Source organism: Malaclemys terrapin, chromosome 8, assembly GCF_027887155.1.
Source record: "Malaclemys terrapin pileata isolate rMalTer1 chromosome 8, rMalTer1.hap1, whole genome shotgun sequence".
Classification (NCBI taxonomy): domain Eukaryota; kingdom Metazoa; phylum Chordata; order Testudines; family Emydidae; genus Malaclemys; species Malaclemys terrapin.
Window position 1 is genome coordinate 100,008,235 of NC_071512.1, and position 20,937 is coordinate 100,029,171.

The 20,937-nt window shown below is 40.0% G+C and overlaps 1 protein-coding gene across 1 annotated transcript in view; it reads right to left on the reverse strand.

Annotated features, from left to right (window-relative positions):
• ZFYVE9 (zinc finger FYVE-type containing 9) overlaps nucleotides 1-20,937 on the reverse strand; it is a 99,598-nt gene that overhangs the window by 69,651 nt on the left and 9,010 nt on the right. Inside the window, exon 2 of the mRNA XM_054037221.1 lies at nucleotides 4,676-4,780. The gene's annotated coding sequence lies outside the window, so the exon portion shown is untranslated. The remainder of the gene's footprint in view (nucleotides 1-4,675; nucleotides 4,781-20,937) is intronic.

Below are 20,937 nucleotides of genomic sequence, written 5' to 3' on the forward strand. Positions count from 1 at the left end.
ATTGATGCCAGACTGACCGGTAGCTGTCTGGCGTTGCAAGCTTCCACAGGGCTATCGCCACTCGCTTCTCAACTGTGAGGGCTGCTCTCATCTTGGTATTCTGGCGCTTCAGGGCAGAGGAAAGCAAGTCACAAAGTTGCATGAAAGTGCCCTTACGCATGCGAAAGTTTCGCAGCCACTGGGAATCATCCCAGACCTGCAACACTATGCGGTCCCACCAGTCTGTGCTTGTTTCCTGGGCCCAGAATCGGCGTTCCACAGCATGAACCTGCCCCATTAACACCATAATGTGCACACTGCCGGGGCCCGTACTTTGTGAGAAGTCTATGTCCATGTCTATTTCCTCATCACTCTCGTCACCGTGCTGCCGTCGCCTCCTCGCCTGGTTTTGCTTTGGAAGGTTCTGGTTCTGCATATACTCCAGGATAACGCGCGTGCTGGTTATACTGCTCATAACTGCCGCGGTGATCTGAGCGGGCTCCATGATCCCAGTGCTATGGCATCTGGGCTGAAAAAAGGCGCGAAACGATTGTCTGCCATTGCCTGACAACATGTACCCAGAATCACCCGTGACACTGTTTTTGCCCCATCAGGCATTGGGATCTCAACCCAGAATTCCAATGGATGGCGGAGACTGCGGGAACTGTGGGATAGCTACCCACCGCTACCCACAGTGCAACGCTCCGGAAGTCGACGCTAGCCTCGGTACTGTGGACTCAGTTCACCAACTTAATGCACTTAGAGCATTTTGTGTGGGGACACACACAATCGACTGTATAAAAACGATTTCTAAAAAACTACTTCTATGAATTCGACCTAATTTTGTAGTGTAGACATACCCCCAATTCCTCCATCTGGGCAATAATGGTGTGGCCAGCAGAGGTCTCCCTGATCTGTCCAAAAGCAGGTCTAACACTTCACTGAAGTCCCTCACTATAATCAAATTTTCTAGGGAGGAGTCAATCTAGAAAATAATTCGTTGAAAAAGGAGAAATCATCTTTGTTGGGGCATAGAAGTTTACAAGAGTGTCTGTAACATCAGACATATGCACTTTAGCCATTAGCAGTCTTCCCTCCATGTCTAGCAGTTGATAGGATTTGTGTGTTCAGGGTTTTTGGGGTTTTTTTAATAGAACTAACACTCCTCTAGACTTGGCAAAGTCATTACTAAAACGCCATCAACAATCCCGCCTTTTTTCAGCCTCAGACTCAATTAGGTGGGTTTCCTGGAGGAATATAATATCAACTTTCAATTTTAAGTGAGATATAACATTTTTTTCTTTTTAGAGGGTTAACAATTTCTTTTATATCCCAAGAAACATGTAAGTAGATTAGCCATAGGTATTCACAAGGGAAGCAACCCCACATGCATCTTATGCTGTGCCCATCAACACCCAGGGGTACAGGTAGAGTGAGAAGAATCCAAGATGAAGGGTATTTAAGGGAATTCATAAGATGTTTAGATGGAGAGAAGGGAGAAAAGATGATAGAGTAGCAAGAGGCTAAGTACTGAGTAAGAGAATTGAGAGGAGGTAGGGCGGGCGGCTATAAGAAAAACAAAGGTGTGAGAGAGCCCAAATGAACAAATCCCTCTGACCCACACTGAATGCAAAATAAATAAATATTCCCAGGGTCCCTCCCCCAGCATTGCAAAAGGTGGTGGTGGGGGAGGAGGTGTGATCATGCTTGAATACATTTTAAATAGTGTTTCTGGGCTAAAATAACAGAGCTATGCATTGAAGGTTAGAATCCTACAAGACAGATATCTGCTTGGGGGGGTCCACTAGAAAAAAAGAGGGCAGGCGGGAAACAAGAACAAACAACCCAAAACACCTCCTATAGACAAGTGGGTCCAAAATCCAGTGTACAACCTTTGATGGCTGGCTATTTAAAGGTCCATAAGAACTGAAATGCTGCTCTCATCTCTTGGTATATCACCTGACATTACCATCTGCAATTTAAACTAAATACAATACGGGCATGCTGTTCTTAAAACATTATCAGTAAGGTAATGAGACAGCAACACTCCACCACCACCACCCTCCTGAACCATAAAACCAGTAAAACAAAACCCCATAACCATTAAAAACGGAAGTCAGGAAAACCAGATTGATAGTTGACCAACCCCAGTTTGTTAGGCAAATCAATCACCCTCGGTGTCCCAGTGAGAGGATAGGATATAGCTACTGTCTCCTCTGGAGCCAAGCTGGTCGAGGTTCTTGCTCAGCAGGATGTCGTGTGTTGATTTGAGTCTGAGTGTCCAATGGTTCCATCTGGCTTGACACACAGGCAAGATGGGTTCCTTACCGTAGTGAACAGGCTTTTTTCCAACTATGGCCTAACTGTAGTCAGGAAAAATCATTATTTTATGCCCCTTCCAAATCTAGTTTCCTTTTTCTCAGGCTTTTTTAAGGATAGATTTTTTCACATTGTATGTTAGGAATTTTAATATAAACACCATGGGTTTTGCATTAGCTATGGGCTTAGGTGCTGAGGGCTTCAGCAGTGGGCACTTTCTATGTCCAGATCTGTATCAGGGAGAAAGGAAAGGATCTGAAGTAGAGGCTTAGAAAAAAAATGTACTGGCCTGTCCTTTTCCAATTCCTAAGGGAACACAACCATCCTCAAATTATTTCTTCTGGATTGGCTCTCCAGATGGTTGATTCTATTTTATACCTTTGGGATCACACTTTGTGGTTGGTCTGTAGTGATCTCTACGAGCCCATATTGTCTTCTAAAGTAGAGATTCTAGTTTCACCTTCCCCAATCCTGGAGGATAGCCCGCCCTGGCACACTGATCTGGTGTGCTGTAGTTGTGGCTTTAATTTCAGGGATATCTTCTGATATTTTCCTAAGTAGGATCTGCTCTTCTAATACCTGCTTTAGCATTTTATAGACTTGATCCAGGCCTCCTCCATGAGTGGCACCATACTGCCCTGCACTGGGATCTCAGAGAGCCTCTGCTTCTTTACAATTTGCAGAGAGTCTGGGGCGGAAAGGAGGTTCAAAAGCAAATCCACCCGTTACTAAGATGTTAAAGAGCAGGATGAACCACCCAGAGACAAAAAACGTGGCTTTAGAATAGCGGATGTTGGTGGATTTTAGTGGGATTGAGCAGCAGCTCCAGATCTAAGCAACCATTTTCCCCTCCTGGCTCCCAGAAGACTCATATTTAACAAGAATATTTTAAAGCACTGCCTTTTTTATTCCTCTGTAACTTACACAGTAAGCTGATTTATATCATGATATTAAAATAATTTATATTAAAATACTATATGGATGACACTTTTATTCCAACTTCTCAAATAAGACTCAGAACGAATTTTATATGTCAGAGTTACCTAGCCCTGGGGGGGCGGGAAAAAGTGTGTTGATTGAAACGATGACAGTACTTTACTGATAGAAAGCATCATCACCACTTCGGACTTACATAGTATTTTTGATCTTCAAAGGGCTCTATGGACATTGACACCTCACTATACCTATATAAGGAAGGTATGTAAATGTTGTTATCCACGTTTAACAGATGGGAAAATAAGGCAATGTGATTAGAGGATTTGCCTAAAAACCCAACATAAAAGGGACCAGGATCAGAATTCAGGACTTCTTGTCTCCCTATCCTGTGCTCAGACCATTCCTTCTCAATGATTAATTGTGAACATTGAAATTTCACTAAACTTTACCAGACAATACTAGAATGATTTACAATAGACCTGATCACAAATACAAATGTAAGATTCCTGAGGTGAAAACTGCAATGTCTGTGATCAGATGAAAAAATATATATATAAGTTGCTCTTTTATCCGGTCTGTTTCAGATTCCAGGCAACGTCATTGTTTGACAGCATGATTACAGGGGATTGCACATCAACTCAGGTAAGTAATGTGTTAGATCCAACGCTCCTGAGGACTTGCTTCAACCCCTAGCAGTGCTGGTCAAGTCTGCACTCTATTCCAGGACACAGTAGTGACCTTTCTAATTTTCTCCTGGGAAGGAGGAGGAGTCAAGCACTTCAAGCGTAATGAATGGCTTGTTAAGAGAGTTAAAATATGTCTGTAGCTGATGATGAAATCTGTCCTCAGCACAGCCTGAGGGAGACAGATTTGGGGGCTGTGAAAAAAACAACACAACCTTGTTCTAAAATAAACTTAATCCCAATAAAAAGAAAAGGAAAATGCAAGTCTGAAATCATTAAATCGTCTAATTCATACAACTGAGTTTGCACCCCATATAGATTCTTAGTTCATTTTAAAGTAATCTATTTCTTGATCATAATCTACATCGGGGTCAGCAACCTTTCAGACGTGGTGTGCCGAGTCTTCATTTATTCACTCTAATTTAAGGTTTCATGTGCCAGTAATACATTTTAACGTTTTTAGAAGGTCTCTTTCTATAAGTCTATAATATAACTAAACTATTGTTGTATGTAAAGTAAATAAGGTTTTTAAAATGTTTAAGAAGCTTCATTTAAAATTAAATTAAAATGCAGAGCCCCCCGGACCGGTGGCCAGGACCCGGGCAGTGTGAGTATCACTGAAATCAGCTCGCGTGCCGCCTTTGGCACGTGTTCCATAGGTTGCCTACCCCTGATCTACATAATACTATATAACAGTATTAACGAAGTATAGCATTATATAATAACTGTATTAACAACAACGCTTACTTGCTTCTTACCTTTTTATCTTATACATGTGTTAAGAAACAGATGACCCTGTGCCTATTCATGACGACTGCTGCACAATCAGCCAGTTCTGCTGAATCAGTACGTTCTATTTGATTCTGAAAAGAAAAAAAGAAAAGCAGACTTTAAGATTGGTAATTCTGTCATGAACCATGTTTTCTCAATACAGGAAGTTTGTTGCAGCTAGCACAAGCACATTCAGCAAATGCTGCAAATCTCCAAATGATTGAGTTTGTATTTGCAGCTTTTAATTCAAGGATCTATGTGCTTTGGAGGGCAGTAGCAGAAATATTCTGATTAATTGTGAACATTGAAATTTCACTAAACTTTACCAGACAATACTAGAATGATTTACAATAGACCTGATCACAAATACAAATTATTCTTCGTTTAATTGTAAACCTATAGAATGAGGCACCAACTGCAGTCGTCCTTGTATCCTTGATGACCTTGACTGTAATGCTAATTTATGGACCTACTATAAAGTTAATTATTTTATATTACATTAAGCCTTCCAAGAATAAAAGACTTTAGATTTGATACTTAACAACTCATGACTCTCACACTCAGAATTCTTGAAACTCCTCCGAACGGCTTCCTGCTGATTTTTTTACTGCCAAACAACTGTGTTTATGCCAACTTATTCCTACAATCCCAGTCTCTCTCAATTTCCTAAAGGCTTTTAATCTACCACCACAACATCGCATCACCCCTTAACAGTGGGGATCATGCAACAGAACAAGCATCCCTAGAAAAAGTATTTTACTCTTCTGAATAGAACATCTTCAATAGCATCATGTTTTCATTTTCATGTGGCTGCATCGTAGTAGTAAACACAAGAGTATGACCTATCCGTGCACACTGGGAGCATAACCAGTAGTACATGACCAACTGCCAAGACTAGCCTAAAATAGAACAAGGATTCAATTAAACGAAGCTCATATTTTAAAGTGTGTTGACATTGTTTTTAATGCATTTCAACTGCCTAACATGTAATATGTTTATTAATACTTTGACACAGCTTGAAAAGACTCTTACAGAACCCCACTGAAATGGAAAGAGCTTAAAAAATACAACTCTCCATGGACCAACACAATGTTCAGTGTTGTAGTACTATTTTCCCAGGGTTGTTTATTGTTCTCTTCAGAAATATGCCACAATAATAATTCCAGGAAGCTAATGAATTGAACAGTTGCAAACACAACAGTGGTGTTTACAAGTCTGGAATAAAATCATACAGCATCATATGCTGGTAGTACCATTCCTGCATGCTAATTGTACTGCAGCGCTTCCAAGCATATTCCTGCCTCTTTAAGTTAAGGAGACAGTCAAAAACTTGGGGGAAAAGAAATGAATTTCTATTCTGTTATCACTTGATATGTAAATTGGCAACAATACATACACAGAAGTGAGTCTGTGGGTGAATTCCATGAGCATGGAAGGTTCTCTACAGACAGATGAGGTACAGACAGCAGTGCAGGCTTCCCCACTACACTACCATGTCCCCTCCCTGACCTGAAGGATCACCCTGTAGATGGCAAAAGGATAGTTCAGCCTCCATGGCCCATTCAATTCTTGGTCTCTCTGCTGAGATTCTGAAAAGTGGGACCCACTTAGTAACAATTCTGTTCATGCTACGTGATGTGGACACTTGTCAACCAAACCCTGGTCACCAAATGCATTTCACGTGGGCCACCAAACTGCTATCTGATAGGAACAGATTTTGATCACTACCAATCAGAACTGGATTAGAACCAACAATCTATAGATGAAAAAAATCACATATTGTGTTACCAATCCCCTGAAGCAAACAAGTCTCCCACAGAAGAAATATTTGGGGCATGCAGGGCAATAGCTATAAGAATAAAATGTGAAAACAGCAGACCTAATCTACTTTCTTTGGTCCCTTTTCCTGTGTACCAAATTTAACTTTTTCCTAATTGTTCAACCTGAAGAAGGAAACACAACCGAAGTATTGCCATCAGCCTCCAAAGAAAATTCTTAGAATATTACCCTGCAGTCCAAAATGCTCCTTTGTTTATACCATACCACGTACACTGGAACATCCACGAAGGTCAACCCAAAAATCAGTGCACATTTACAAATATAAATACAATATATTTATATAGAGAGAGACATTTCAGAAAATAGATTAAAATGTAGGGGGGTTTTCCTCCTTTATTTTTTAAAAGAGAAAAAGAGATAAATAAAGAGAGTTAAAGGGGAAATAGATCAAAATAAAATCACAAATAATATTCACTAGCTTTGATGGTCAATGCTCTTAAGTTCTGCACAAATATCAACCTCTACTTAGAAGGGACACCATCACCTGGGCGGAGTGGGAGAATAATACTTCCATCTCAGAACTGTATGCCTAGTAAAACTCAAAATCACTATAACTGAAAGAGAAGGAAAAAAACCTCAAACATCGTTTGTTTACTTTGAGCATTTTAAAGCACGTTCACTGATTTGATAATGATTGGATGCATTTTGTCTCCTGCACTACTACGATAGGACTCTGTGACAATAAGCACCCCTGTATTCATACCATATACACTATCGTAATAATTTTTGTACAAAATATGCCTTGTGAGGTATCATTTGAAAACTAACAACTCACTGGTCAATAGCATCATAGTGAAATGTATGTAGCAACATTATATGTAAAGTTATGAAATACCCCTGGATGATGTTATTAGCACGTGTTCAAAACCACACACCCCTGCCCAGGCAAAAGTTGTTGAACAGGTCTATCCTAAACAGAGGAATGTGTGTTTTACCTCAATTTATATATAAGTAGTAAACAGGGGCCTCGAGACAGCAGGGGGAGGAGATGAAAGGAGACTCAGGCCTTTTCTATACTACAGAGTTTTGTCGACGAAAGTCATAACGACAATCTAAAAGTGCTATAGCAACATTGTTACTGCATGTTCACACTATGCTCCCTCTATCGGCAGAGCATGTCCACACTGTTCTCTAATGTTGTGGTCACTTTCGTTAACATATCGCAGATGGTAATACAGTTAATCATGAGGTACCTATCTAAAGAGGAATCAGAGGTGCCTGACCTGCTGTGTGCCATGGAAAGAAAACACCAGATTACTTTTGGCATTCATGGAGCAGCTGCACATGGTGGACTGTTGGTTTCATAATACTCAAAAACCAGTGGGAGAACACTTTGACCTGTCTGGCCATTCAATGTCAGACATGCAGGTGGCTATCTTACAACAGAAAAACTTCAAAAACAGACTCCAACGGGAGACTGCTGAGCTGGAATTGATATGCAAACTAGATACAATCAACTCAGGATTGAATAAGGACTGGGAATGGCTGAGCCATTACAAACATTGAATCTATCTCCCCCTGTAAGTATTCTCACACTTCTTATCAAACTGTCTGTACTGGGCTAGCTTATCACTTCAAAAAAAATTTTTCTCTTACTTAATTGGCCTCTCAGAGTTGGTAAGACAACTCCCACCTGTTCATGCTCTCTGTATGTGTGTATATATATCTCCTCAATATATGTTCCACTCTATATGCATCCGAAGAAGTGGGCAGTAGCCCACGAAAGCTTATGCTCTAATAAATTTGTTAGTCTCTAAGGTGCCAAAAGTACTCCTGTTCTTTTTGTTGGTTTTGGGCACAGGAAAAAAGCAGTAAGTGGTGGGATCACATTGTTATGGAGGTCTGGGATGACTAGCAGTGACTGCAGAACTTTCGGAGGCAGAAACCACCTTCCTGGAACTGTGTGCAGAGCTCGCCCCAGCACTGCTTCGCAAAGACACCAAAATGAGAGCCGCCCTCTTGGTGGAGAAGAGCGTGGCGATCACAGTGTGGAAGCTAGCAACTCCAGACTGCTACTGCTTGGTCACAAATCAGTTCGGAGTCGGGAAGTCCACCGTTGGAGCTGCGTTAACGCAAGTGTGCTGGGCCATTAATTTCATGCTGCTACAAAGACCATGACTCTTGGCAATGTGCGTAAAATATGGTTGGCTTTGTGGAAATGGTATTCCTTAACTGCAGCAGGGCAATAAATGGCATGCATATGCCAATTTTGGCACCGGACCACCTTGCAATGGAGTACATCAATAAAAAAAAAATTAATGGAGATATCCTATCTCCTAGAACTGGAAGGGACCTTGAAAGGTCATTGAGTCCAGCCCCATGCCTTCACTAGCAGGACCAAGTACTGATTTTGCCCCAGATCCCTAAGTGGCCCCTCAAGGATTGAACTCACAACCCTGGGTTTAGCAGGTCAATGCTCAAACCACTGAGCTATCCCTCCTCCCCTATAGTGAGTGCTTGACTTCTATAAAATCGACCTAATTTCGTAGTGTAGACATACCCTTAGTGAGAGTTGGTTTGATCTGTGATACCTGCATTCAGATAACTGATGTCCAAGAAGGCTAATAATTGGAATCAGAGTGTTTTACCAGTTCAAGGTTGCTAAACACAAGAATTTACTACTTCATAATGACAAGGAGTCCAGTGGCACCTTAAAGACTAAGGTATTTATTTGTTAGTGTTTAAGGTGCCACCGGACTCCTTGTTGTTTTTGTAGATCCAGACTAACACGGCTACCCTCTGATACTTCATAATGGTTCTTTGGTAGCCTCTCTATGAACTAGATGTCTTAGCCCAATTTCATATGTCTATATGACCAAAAAATCCAAAACTGTCAGTCTCAGTGGAAAGGCAAATTAATGAATGGAGTCTCCCCCTATATTTGGTTTCTCCAATCCAGCCTTGATATAACTGTGTGGTGAAACTTGTATTGATGGTACACAGGCTCTACCTGTGCTCCTTGGATAATAGAAGACTTCAGTTTTCAATGCTGTCAGTCTGTTGTCTTTCATGAGCACTAAAATTCACAAAGAGTTATTAATCCTTTGCAGAGATAAAGAACAGGGCTGTTTCTATCTAGCGTATTCCAAACAAAAGTAATGGCAGGTTTGACAAAATGTCTTAGACATGTGACAGCGGTAATAGCTGCACCATATGCATTAAAATCTCTGCTGTGGCAAAGGACTTTAAACTACATTCTGAACATGGGCTGGCATTTTAAAAATATTTTTATTGTCATTGCAAACCTGTAATCATGTGATTAGACAGAAAGGAAAAGAAATACTTTTAAAATTCTATCTATTACACAACATGCCCCCCCCCCACACACCCCCAAACAAAAATAACACTGGGACTTATTAAATAGAAAAAAATACTTAGCCTAAAAAAACCCATCAGGTAAAATACCCTTGCAGTATTAGTATAGAAAGCTCCAAAAAGTACCTACCATAGCTCCGTATTTTAAGAAGAAATTTTTATTTGTATTCTGGAAGTAAAGAATTTTCTGTAACATCATTGGAACCACATACCTCTATACTAAACATAACAGCCTTAGCATACAACTGAGACACTAAAAACACCCTCACAGCATCAAAACAACTATTTTTTAACCTTTATATTTCAAAACCCCCAACAATTTTTTAACCTTTTTCAGTCTTAATCTGTTGGGAAACAATGTAGAAAATTGGAATCCAAGTGATAAAAATCTCAAAACATAGGGATAGCAATGTTGTGTGTTGATCTGGAAGTTCCTGAGAAAAGAAGTCTAAGACCCCTTTCATTTGTCAGACTTCCCACTTCCCCCTCTCCACAAATTAGGCTGGAGTCAATATCAGAAGAATTGAGCCCATGGTTTCATCTTTTATTTGGGTTATGAAATACTTTATTAAGAGCAGGAAGTAGGGGATTAAATGCAGTTAATTTAAAAGAGATTAAAACTTTTCTAATGGTTCCTCTGCATAAACAGCATCAGAAATACCAAGTATCCTTGGATTTTTCATCTTCTAAAATTTTCCATTGCTCCTACTACTCAATGTGGAGTAACCCAAGATTAGATAGTTGTGTTTCAGGTTTGCCACTGTAACTTGTATTCTCTCTTCTCTTTGTCTATAAAAGATTAGCCAACGAACTTCTGTTCATTCTATTTAGTTCCATCTTCATCTAAGTGATTTTGCAGATACAGGAAAACTGAATTCTCACTAAGGAGGAATGAAAGAAACTAACTTTTCCACTGATATTTGCATTTTTCCTGTAGATTTTTTTCCCATGCTGTTTTAAGGCTGCTATTTTCATTCTTGTCTCCTGCTGAGTCTCCAGGAGGGGAAGGCATTCACTCATGTCAGAGCAGCAGCAAAGTATACCTAACAGCAGATGCCTCAAAGAAACACTGTATATGACTTCCCAGTCAAACTAGCAAGGGCAGAAGAAAAATGAAAACAACGCTATCAATCCCTGCCCTTGGGCAAACACCCCGATGGTAAAAGACACCCGCTCTATGGCAATGCTTACAGTAGTGGACAAATCCTATTGCCGAACACTGCAGACAAACCCCTTTTCTACTTCAGAGGGAGGAAAAATTATTTTTTGGACACAGAAAATACTCATGCCGAAAAACCCATACATGTTCAGAATGCTGTGGAGGCAGGATCTTCATAACGCAGATGGAGGGGAAATCTACATGCAGTTCTTATGCAACCTCTTTTGGCTGACAAAGGAGCAGTTTTGGGGGGTTGGCTCTGAAACCCAACCTATAGGCCTTGATATGATGTGATAAAGCTCTCTCCAAATACATTATGCAGTCTAAATTCAAGCTAGCATTTCACACATGTCCCAGTTTGAAATACTGTAACACAGAAATCTCATGTATAGTATATTTCATGCTTTTCTAATTTAAACTTGATTCATGCTTCTGAATTTAGTCATGGACCCATTCCATAGAACATGTAATTAACCTAAGTTACATTTTGTTTGTTTTTTAAAATCAGCAAATAGAGTACATATAATTGACAGTAATTATTTCAAATTTGACACTAATCATAGAATCATAAAAAAAGAGGGCTGGAAGTCATCATGTCCACCCCCCTGGGCTGAGACAGGACCAAGGAAACCTAAAACCATCCCTGACAGTAAAACTGGTTCTTCAAAACCTCCAGTGACATGGATTCCACAACCTGCCTTGGAGCCCTATTCCAGAGTTTAACTACCCTTATTGTTAGAAAGTTTTTCTTAATATCTAACCTAAATCTCCCTTGCTACAGATTAAGCCCATTACTTCTTGTCCTACCTGCAGTGGACATAAAGAATAATTGATCACCTTCCTCTTTATCACAGCATATTTAACATATTTAAAGATTATCAGAACCACCGCACCCCGCGTGCACACCTTCTTTCCTCAAGAATAAACATGCCCCGTTATTTTTAACCTTTCCCCATAGGTCAAGTTTTCTAAACTTTTTATCCTTTTTGTTGCTCTCCTCTGGACTTCCTCCAATTTATCCATATCTTTCCTAAAGTCTGATTCCCAGACCTGGACATAGCCCTCCAGCTGAGACCTCACCAGTGCCAAGCAGAGCAGGACAGTTACCTCCCGTATTTTACATACGACAACCTTGTTAACAAACCCCAGAATTATATTAGCCTTTTCTACAACTGCATCACCTTGTTGACTCATATTCCATCATGCTCCACTTTAACTCCCATATCTTCTTTAGCAGTACTACCACCTAGCCAGTTATTCCCCATTTTACAGCTGTGCATTTGATTTTTCCTTCCTAAGTGAAGTATTTTGCACTTGTCTATATTGAATTTCATCTTGTTGATTTCACTCCCATTCTCCAATTTGTCAAGGCCATTTTGAATTTTAATCCTGTCCTCCAATGTGCTTGCAAACCCTTCCAGCTTGGGGTCATCTGCAAATTGTATAAGCATACTCTCCACTCCATTATCCAAATCATTAATGGAAATCTTGAATAGTACCAGATCCAGGACTGACCCCTGTGAGACCCCACCAGATACATCCTCCCAGTTTGACAGCGAACCATTGATAACTACTCTTTGAGTATGATCTTTCATCCAAATGTGCACCCCTTATAGTAATTTCATATAGACCACATTTCCCTAATAAAGGCTACAATAAAACATATCAAATAAGAGTTTGGGACAAATTGTTTTAAGATGGGACAATTTATTTTGCATGTTTGTCTGTTCTTGGGAAAGGCAAGGGATTGACTATTAGAATACGTCACTGTGGAAGAAAGGCTAATGCTTAACAGGCTTGAAGAGTAAACTTATATCAAGCACAATGCCCCATATCTCAATATGAATCAATCATCTATTGTGACAACTCCTGTAATCGATTATAATTAGCTCTCTCAGCTTCTGTGTAGAGGAAAACAGAATGACTTCCCAGAAATATGGCAAAGGCCAATGAGAAATTCACAGGTGTTCCTGATATTTGGGAAATAAGTGCAAAACTGGAAACTACCTCATGAAGACTGGGTCTCCTAGATTCAATGACTAAGTTTCGGGGACTGCCAAAGAACAATTCCCATTATAAAAACCATGAAGACCTGATAATGAATCTGATAGTAAAAGTCAAATGTTTAACAACATGCAACTTGAAGAAAAGAAGATCACTTGCCACTACTTATCTATAGGTCCACCAAGTTTAAAGATCTATTAACCACAGAGGAAAATCACCTCAATTCTGTTTAATTAGCCACCTAACTGCTCTTTGTACAGTTTTCAGAAAAAGAAAAATCTGTACAGAAGATAAGCCTGCACATCTACATTCCATTTCAGCACGCTGAATAGTAGTCTATCAAATATTAAAATCATTTTCATCACCACTTAGCTATTTCCACTTTCGAACAAAACTGTGATCACCTTTGCTAAATGTGTATCTGTACAACCATCATTTACTACAATCTTGATCACCCTATCCACTGCCCCTCTCTGTTGGTGCTATATAATCTGTGAATTATAGATGATAAAATAGTTAAAACTCCTGAAATCTGGTATTTTTATATCAGATTCCAAAAGTAAACAAGGTACCTATGGAAGTTTCTCTCATAATACCTTTTGACCTACAATATCCTTGGAGGGATCAGGATGAACTTAATATCCTGTGACAATTGTATTTGCCCTTATATGGCAGTCTTTGTACTTTTATCATATTTACTTTATATTGATTTATGTTCACCTGCATGATATCATGAACGTTAGTCACTGTTGTGTCATCAGTTTTTATGAAGTTCATTATTAAATGCACATGATCTTTATCTAACTGCATTATTAAGACCTGCTGTGTAATATGTCTTCAGCAATTAGCAACTCAGTACAAGAATTGTAATGTTCTACTGTTATGGGCTGGAATTGGCTTCACTGCTATTTCTGTATGCTTGACTCTTATTGACCTTTACACCACTCTGGCAGCGTTAAGAGGCTTTAGAGTTGAGTAAATTACATTTAGACTCACTTTAAGGCTCCTTTTCACTGCTAGAGTGGTGTAAAGGCACCCGAGTGTAAGTGACAATCAAGATACTTCTGTAATCTATGATAACTATTTAAAAATTCTGAAAAAAATAGTAATTATCAAAAATCAGGTTGTCCAAAAATGTGTATATTTTTGGTTCTCAATATTATAGGGAAGATTCTAATAAGAACAGCCATACTGGGTCAGACCAAAGGTCCATCTAGCCCAGTATCCAGTCTTCGAACAGTGACCAATGCCAGGTGCTCCAGAGGGAATGAACAGAACAGGTAATCATCAAGTGATCCATTCCCTGTCGCTCATTCCCAACTTCTTGCAAATAGAGGCTATGGACGCAATGGCTGGACCTATCCTCCATGAATTTATCTAGTTCTTTTTTGAACCCTGTTATAGTCTTGGCCTTCACAATATCCTCTGGCAAAGAGTTCCACAGGTTGACTGTGCGCTGTGTGAAGAAATACTTCCTTTTGTTTGTTTTAAACCTGCTTCCTATTCATTTCATTTGGTGACCCCTAGTTCGTGTGTTATGAAAAGGAGTAAATAACACTTCCTTATTTACTTTCGCCACACCAGTCATGATTTTATAGACCTCTATCATATCCCCCCTTAGTCATCTCTTTTCCAAGCTGAAAAGTCCCAGTTTTATTAATCTCTCCTCATATGGAAGTTGTTCCATACCCCTAATCATCTTTTGTTGCCCTTTCCTTAACCTTTTCCAATTCCAATATATCTTTTTTGAGATGGGGCAACCACATCTGCATACGGTATTCAAGATGTGGGCATACCATGGATTTATATAGAGGTAATATGATATTTTCTGTCTTATTATCTATCCCTTTCTTAATGAGTCCCAACATTCTGTTTTTTTGACTGCTGCTGCACACTGAGTGGATGTTTTCAGAGAACTATCCATAATGACTCCAAGATCTCTCTCTTGAGTGGTAACAGCTAATTTAGACCTCATCATTTTATATGTATAGTTGGGATTATGTTTTCCAGTGTGCATTACTTTGCATTTATCAACATTGAATTTCATCTGCCATTTTGTTGCCCAGTCGCACAGTTTTGTGAGATCCCTTTATAGCTCTTCGCAATCCACTTTGGACTTAACTATCTTGATTAGTTTTGTATCGTCTGCAAATTTTGCCACCTCACTGTTTACCCCTTTTTCCAGACCATTTATGAATATGTTGAATAGGACTGGTCCCAGTACAGACCACTGGTGGACCCCACTATTTACCTCTCTCCATTCTGAAAAATGACCATTTATTCCTACCCTTTGTTTCCTGTCTTTTAACCAGTTACCTATCCAAGAGTGGACCTTCCCTCTTATCCCATGACAGCTTACTTTACTTAAGAGCCTTTGGCGAGGGACCTTGTCAAAGGCTTTCTGAAAATCTAAGTACACTATATCCCCCTTGTCCACATGCTTGTTGACCTCCTCAAAGAATTCTAGTAGATTGGTGAGGCATGATTTCACTTTATAAAAAACCATGTTGACTCTTCCTCAACAAATTATCTTCATCTAATGTGTCTGATAATTCTGTTCTTTACTATAGTTTCAACCAGTTTGCCCGGTACTGAAGTCAGGCTTACTGGCCTGTAACTGATGGGATCATGTCTGGAGCCCTTTTTAAAAAATGGTGTCACATTAGCTATCCTCCAGTCATTTGGTACAGAAGCTGATTTAAATTATAGGTTACAGACTACAGTTAGTAGTTCTGCAATTTCACATTTGAGTTCCTTCAGAACTCTTGGATGAATACCATCTGGTCCTGGTGTCTTATTACTGTTTAGTTTATCAAGTTGTTCCAAAACCACCTCTAATGACACCTCAGTCTGGGACAGTTTGTCAGATTTGTCACCTAAAAAGAATGGCTCAGGTTTGGGAATCTTCCTCACATCCTCAGCCATTAAAACCAATGCAAAGAATTCATTTAGGTTCTCGGTAATGGCCTTATTGTCCTTGAGTGCTCCTTTAGCATCTCGATCACCCAGTGGCCCCACTGGTTGTTTAACAAGCTTCCTGCTTCTGATGTACTTTAAAAAAAAATTGCTATTACTTTTTGAGTCCAGCTGTTCTTCAAATTCTTTTCTGGCCTTCCTAATTATATTTTTATACTTCATTTGCCAGAGTTTAAGCTCCTTTCTATTTTCCTCACTAGGATTTAACTTCCACTTTTTAAAGGATGCCTTTTTGCCTCTCACTGTTTCTTTTACTTTGTTGTTTAGCCACAGTGGCACTTTTCTGGTTCTCTATGTTTTTTAATTTGAGGTATACATCTAAGTTGAGCCTCTAGTATGGTGTCTTTTAAAAGTTTCCATGCAGCTTGCAGGGATTTCACTTTTGGCACTGTACCTTTTAATTTCTGTTTAACTCCTCATTTTTGTGTAGTTCCCCTTTCTGAAATTAAATGCTACAGTGTTGGGCTGCTGTGGTGTTTTCCCTGCCACAGGGATGTTAAATTTAATTATATTATGGTCACTATTACCAAGTGGTCCAGCTATATTCAACTCTTGGACCAGGTCCTGTACTCCACTTAAGACTAAATCAAGAATTGTCTCTCCTCTTATGGGTTCCACGACTAGCTGCTCCAAGAAGCAGTCATTTAAGGTGTCAAGAAACTTTATCTCTGCATCCTGTCCTGAGGTGACATGTATCCAGTCAATATGGGGATAGTTGAAATCCCCCATTACTACTGAGTTTTCACAGTCACTATCACCATCCTGGTTGGGTAGTCAGTAATATATACCTACTGTGTGCTAGCTCTGTGTGTGTGTGTGTGTGTGTGTGCACATACATAAAATAAAGGTTTAACAGACACAAGCCTTCATGAATTTTGTGTGACTGAGTTGAGATACTTGCATCTAATTTTCAAGTCCTAAGGACCTCACAACTTCTGAAATTCAAATGCAATAGTAGTCAATTTTTGAACTACATTCTCTCAGCGTCTTTGTCCAGTTTTCCTTCTCAAACATTTTCCTCCGTGTCTGTTAATGCCCATATCTTTCCTTCCTTTGTTGCTTCTTCCAATCTGCATTTTCTTACTCCACTTCTATCTGTGCTCCTTTCTCAAGTCTCCCTCAAAACCAAGTAAATAAATAAACTTATATGTTTAGCTATAACCATTTGTAGGTTATATATTTATGTACACACATAAAGGCAGTAGAATAATAAAGTAATGATTGTAACAAACCTGAGTAATTGCATGAACTAATTATGTATTTATCATTTGTGGCAGCTCTGGGACTAACCAGGTTGGAGCCCATTGTGATAAATACTGTACAAACTTATACAAAAGGCTTTGCTCCAAAGAGCTTACAATTTAAGAGAGAAGACATAATAGGTGAAGAACAAAAAAGCAGGTCAAGGTGGGAGAGATTATTTTAACCCACATGCTTCCTATCACTGTTTGCTCTCTTTTGCTGCTTCGTGAATACAATTAGGTCCCGATCCTGCAAAGTGATTTCCTCTTTCAGATTCCCCACAAAATAATTAGGGCTCCACAGAGGCACCAGACAATGGCAGTTCCCTTCACAGGGTCAGGATCTTAGATTTTAAGCTATTCAGAGCAGAGACTGTATCTATAATATCTGTCTGTTAAGCACTTGCAGACTTTAGGCATTGTATTGAGAAAAAAAAAAAAAAAAAAAGGACTAATCTCCTTGTCTATTTCCCAGTCTCACTCCCTTTTTCCCGTATTAATTTCTCCAACACTCACTTATTTTCTTGCCCCTGTTTTCCAGGGCATGCGAAGTTCTGTGTCTCAAACACTCCTGGTAAGATCCCAATCAAAACATTACAGCTAACGCAGATTGAAATTGTCAACACAATGTGCGTACCACACTTCCAAGTGATAAGAGAAGCCAATTCTTCAAGCCACTTCAACTACAATCTTCAATCTGGGATCCTAGTTGATCATTAAGGCATCAGATGAGAAGCATTACATTAACCATGCACATTACTCTGGGTAATAGGATTTACAACATTTACACACACACACACACACACACAGTATCCAGAAGGATCCAGATCTGACACTCATATCTTACACTTCACTCAAGAAACCGCGTATTTAGGACCTCTACTTAAAACAAGTTTTGTTAGCTACAAAAAAGATCTTCTTTACATGTTTACTTAAAAGGCAAGAGGATGTACAAATGCATCTATAGAGAAGTGACGCTGACCAGCAGAGACAAAAACACAGCTAAGGAAACACAAAGGACTAGGAAGAAAAAAAATTCAGTGAACAGGGGACATTTAATTTATACCAGTTTCTTGTACATCAATCTCCAAAGTCAGTTTCTATTCCTTGTTCTTTAATATAGATCTTTTCCACACACACACAAAAAAAGGGGGGGGGGATATACCAATTGAGGAAGAAAACTGCAAATATATTTTACAGGTGACAAATTAATTGAAGACTTTGCAAGCTAGGAAAGTATGATACATAGAAAAGTATGTTATTCAAATATCAACTATAGTCATGTATTATTAATTACAAATACATGTGTATATTGATGTTCAATATTAAGTGACACTTTACATTTAAAAACAGTTAAAGCTTCAAAAAAGTACAGTACAATGTGTAAAGCAAACTGACTTTTAATTCACCTTTCACCACTTATACAAAAACACATGCATTGATATAAGAATTTCAGAATTACAATTTGACATTTAGCGCATTTCAATACGTGCTATTTAAAGTGACCTGCAAATACTGTAGCTTAACAGATGTGCAGTAAGTGTATTTTTATTTGCTGAGTGCACCAAATACCAAAGGAGCATCCAATATACCCTAATTATGAATTAACCTCTCTCCCATCCACAGTGTAATTTTGTGATACAAGAGCAACTACTGTGCCCTCCTGGATTATCAAGATGGCCTAAAAGTGGGAGCAGTGGCAATTTACTATATGGCATGGTTTGGAAAGACTGAGGGTTTGTCTTCACTACGGGGTAAGTCAACCTAAGTTACGCTACTCGAGCTATGTGAATAACATAGCTGTAGTCAACGTAGCTAGATCAACTTACCCCAGTGTCTTCATTGCGCTGCGTCCATGGGAGACGCTCTCCAGTCGACTTCCCTTACTCTTCTCAGAGAGCTGGATTACCAGGGTCGACTGGAGAGCGCTCTGCCGTCGATTTAGCAGGTCTTCACTAGACCCACTAAATCGATCCCTGCTGCATCAATTGCAGCAGCATGGATCTCCCCATAGTGAAAACCAGCCCTGATACAAACTATCATATAGTACCTATTTTTGTTGTATTAGGGAACAGCATTTTTGTTCTGATGTGCTGAAACTGTGTATAAATTAGGCTAGGTCTATACTACCCGCCTGAATCGGCGGGTAGAAATTGACCTCTCGGGGATCGATTTATCGCGTCCCAACGGGACGCGACAATCGATCCCCGAATCGGCGCTCTTACTCCACCAGCGGAGGTGGTAGTAAGCGCCGCCGACAGAAAGCTGCAGAAGTCGATTTTGCCGCCGTCCTCACAACGGGGTAAGTCGGCTGTGATACGTCGAATTCAGCTACGCTATTCACGTAGCTGAATTTGCGTATCTTAAATCGACTCCCCCCTGTAGTGTAGATGTACCCTTAGATACCAAAACCAGATAAAGATTAATATGTGAAGAGTAAAGCTGTCACTCACTTGATCACAGTACAGATGAAATGTCCATTTAACTGCAGTAATGCATATGTTGTTGTGTGATAAAACAAGCATTTAAAAAATAAATCATTGCACCATAATAATTAGTTCCTAGAATACTTTTTAAATTGCAGTTTTTAAAAGTTAAATTGTTTAATGTGATTTTTTCTTCTTCTCCTGAAAATCTCCGTATTTATAGTTGAGACATCAAATCAATGAATTAAAAGAGGGTTTATGTACTAGATTAAAGTGTGTTTAATAGTATTATACATCAACTATTGTACATTTTATGAATAAATTACTTCAACGGCACACTCAGGTACTGTAGACAATATTTAGATTGTTTAAAAAATGATTTTACAAACTATTAATAGAAATGTAATTATTTTTTTTAAATCAGATTAGATTAGATTAAAACAGTACCGCCATTTCGAGGTTTGACAAAAAATCCTACCAATTCAGCAGAACTGGGGTTAGAACTAGTGGGAGTCCTAGCATAGGTAAGGCTCCAGCAACCAGACCCATTTTTACCACGATTCGATTAGAACTAAGATGGTGGTTTACAGGTCAAGCCACCAGAGCCTTGTCTACATCGGGGCTCCCACTCATTCCACCATTGGTCCAGCTGAACAAGTGGGAATTTCTTTGTCAATTCTCCAGTGTAGGCAACGTCATCTATCCAAAAGCCACTAAAAATTAGAAACACTAGTTAATTTAGTAGGTGACTAGTGGGAGGGACACAAACAGGACACCAGCTAAAGGGGAGAATGTGACCTCCCCACATGACCCCTTCATGTGACTCCTCCCCGCCACGCTCCCCTTGTGACTCGTCCCTGCTCCACCCCCAGCCTGGGGGCCCCCCGCTCTCCCCATCCCCTCCCCATCCCATGTTACCTGGCCGAGTGGGGGCTCTGCTCCAGTCCCCCGGCATCTCCCAGGCACAGCCTCCGGCCACGCTGCCTGCCTGGGATGCTGCCAGGTGCGGCACGCAGCGGCTGCTCTCTCCCAGGCAGCCTCTGGCCACACTGCCTGCCTAGGCTGTCCCAGGCAAGCAGTGTGTCCGGAGGCTGCCTGGGAGAATGCAGCTGCTGCGAGCTGCACCAGGCAGCGTGGCCGGAAGACAAGAGGCTCTGGCCCCGCTTCTTCCCTTCCAGCTCTGGCCCTGACCCTTAATCTCCCCAGCTGCCGGCCTTTCCTCCCCCCCCAGCATTTTGGGGAGGGTCATGTGATCCTTCACCTCCCCTCCACGGGTCACCATCATATGA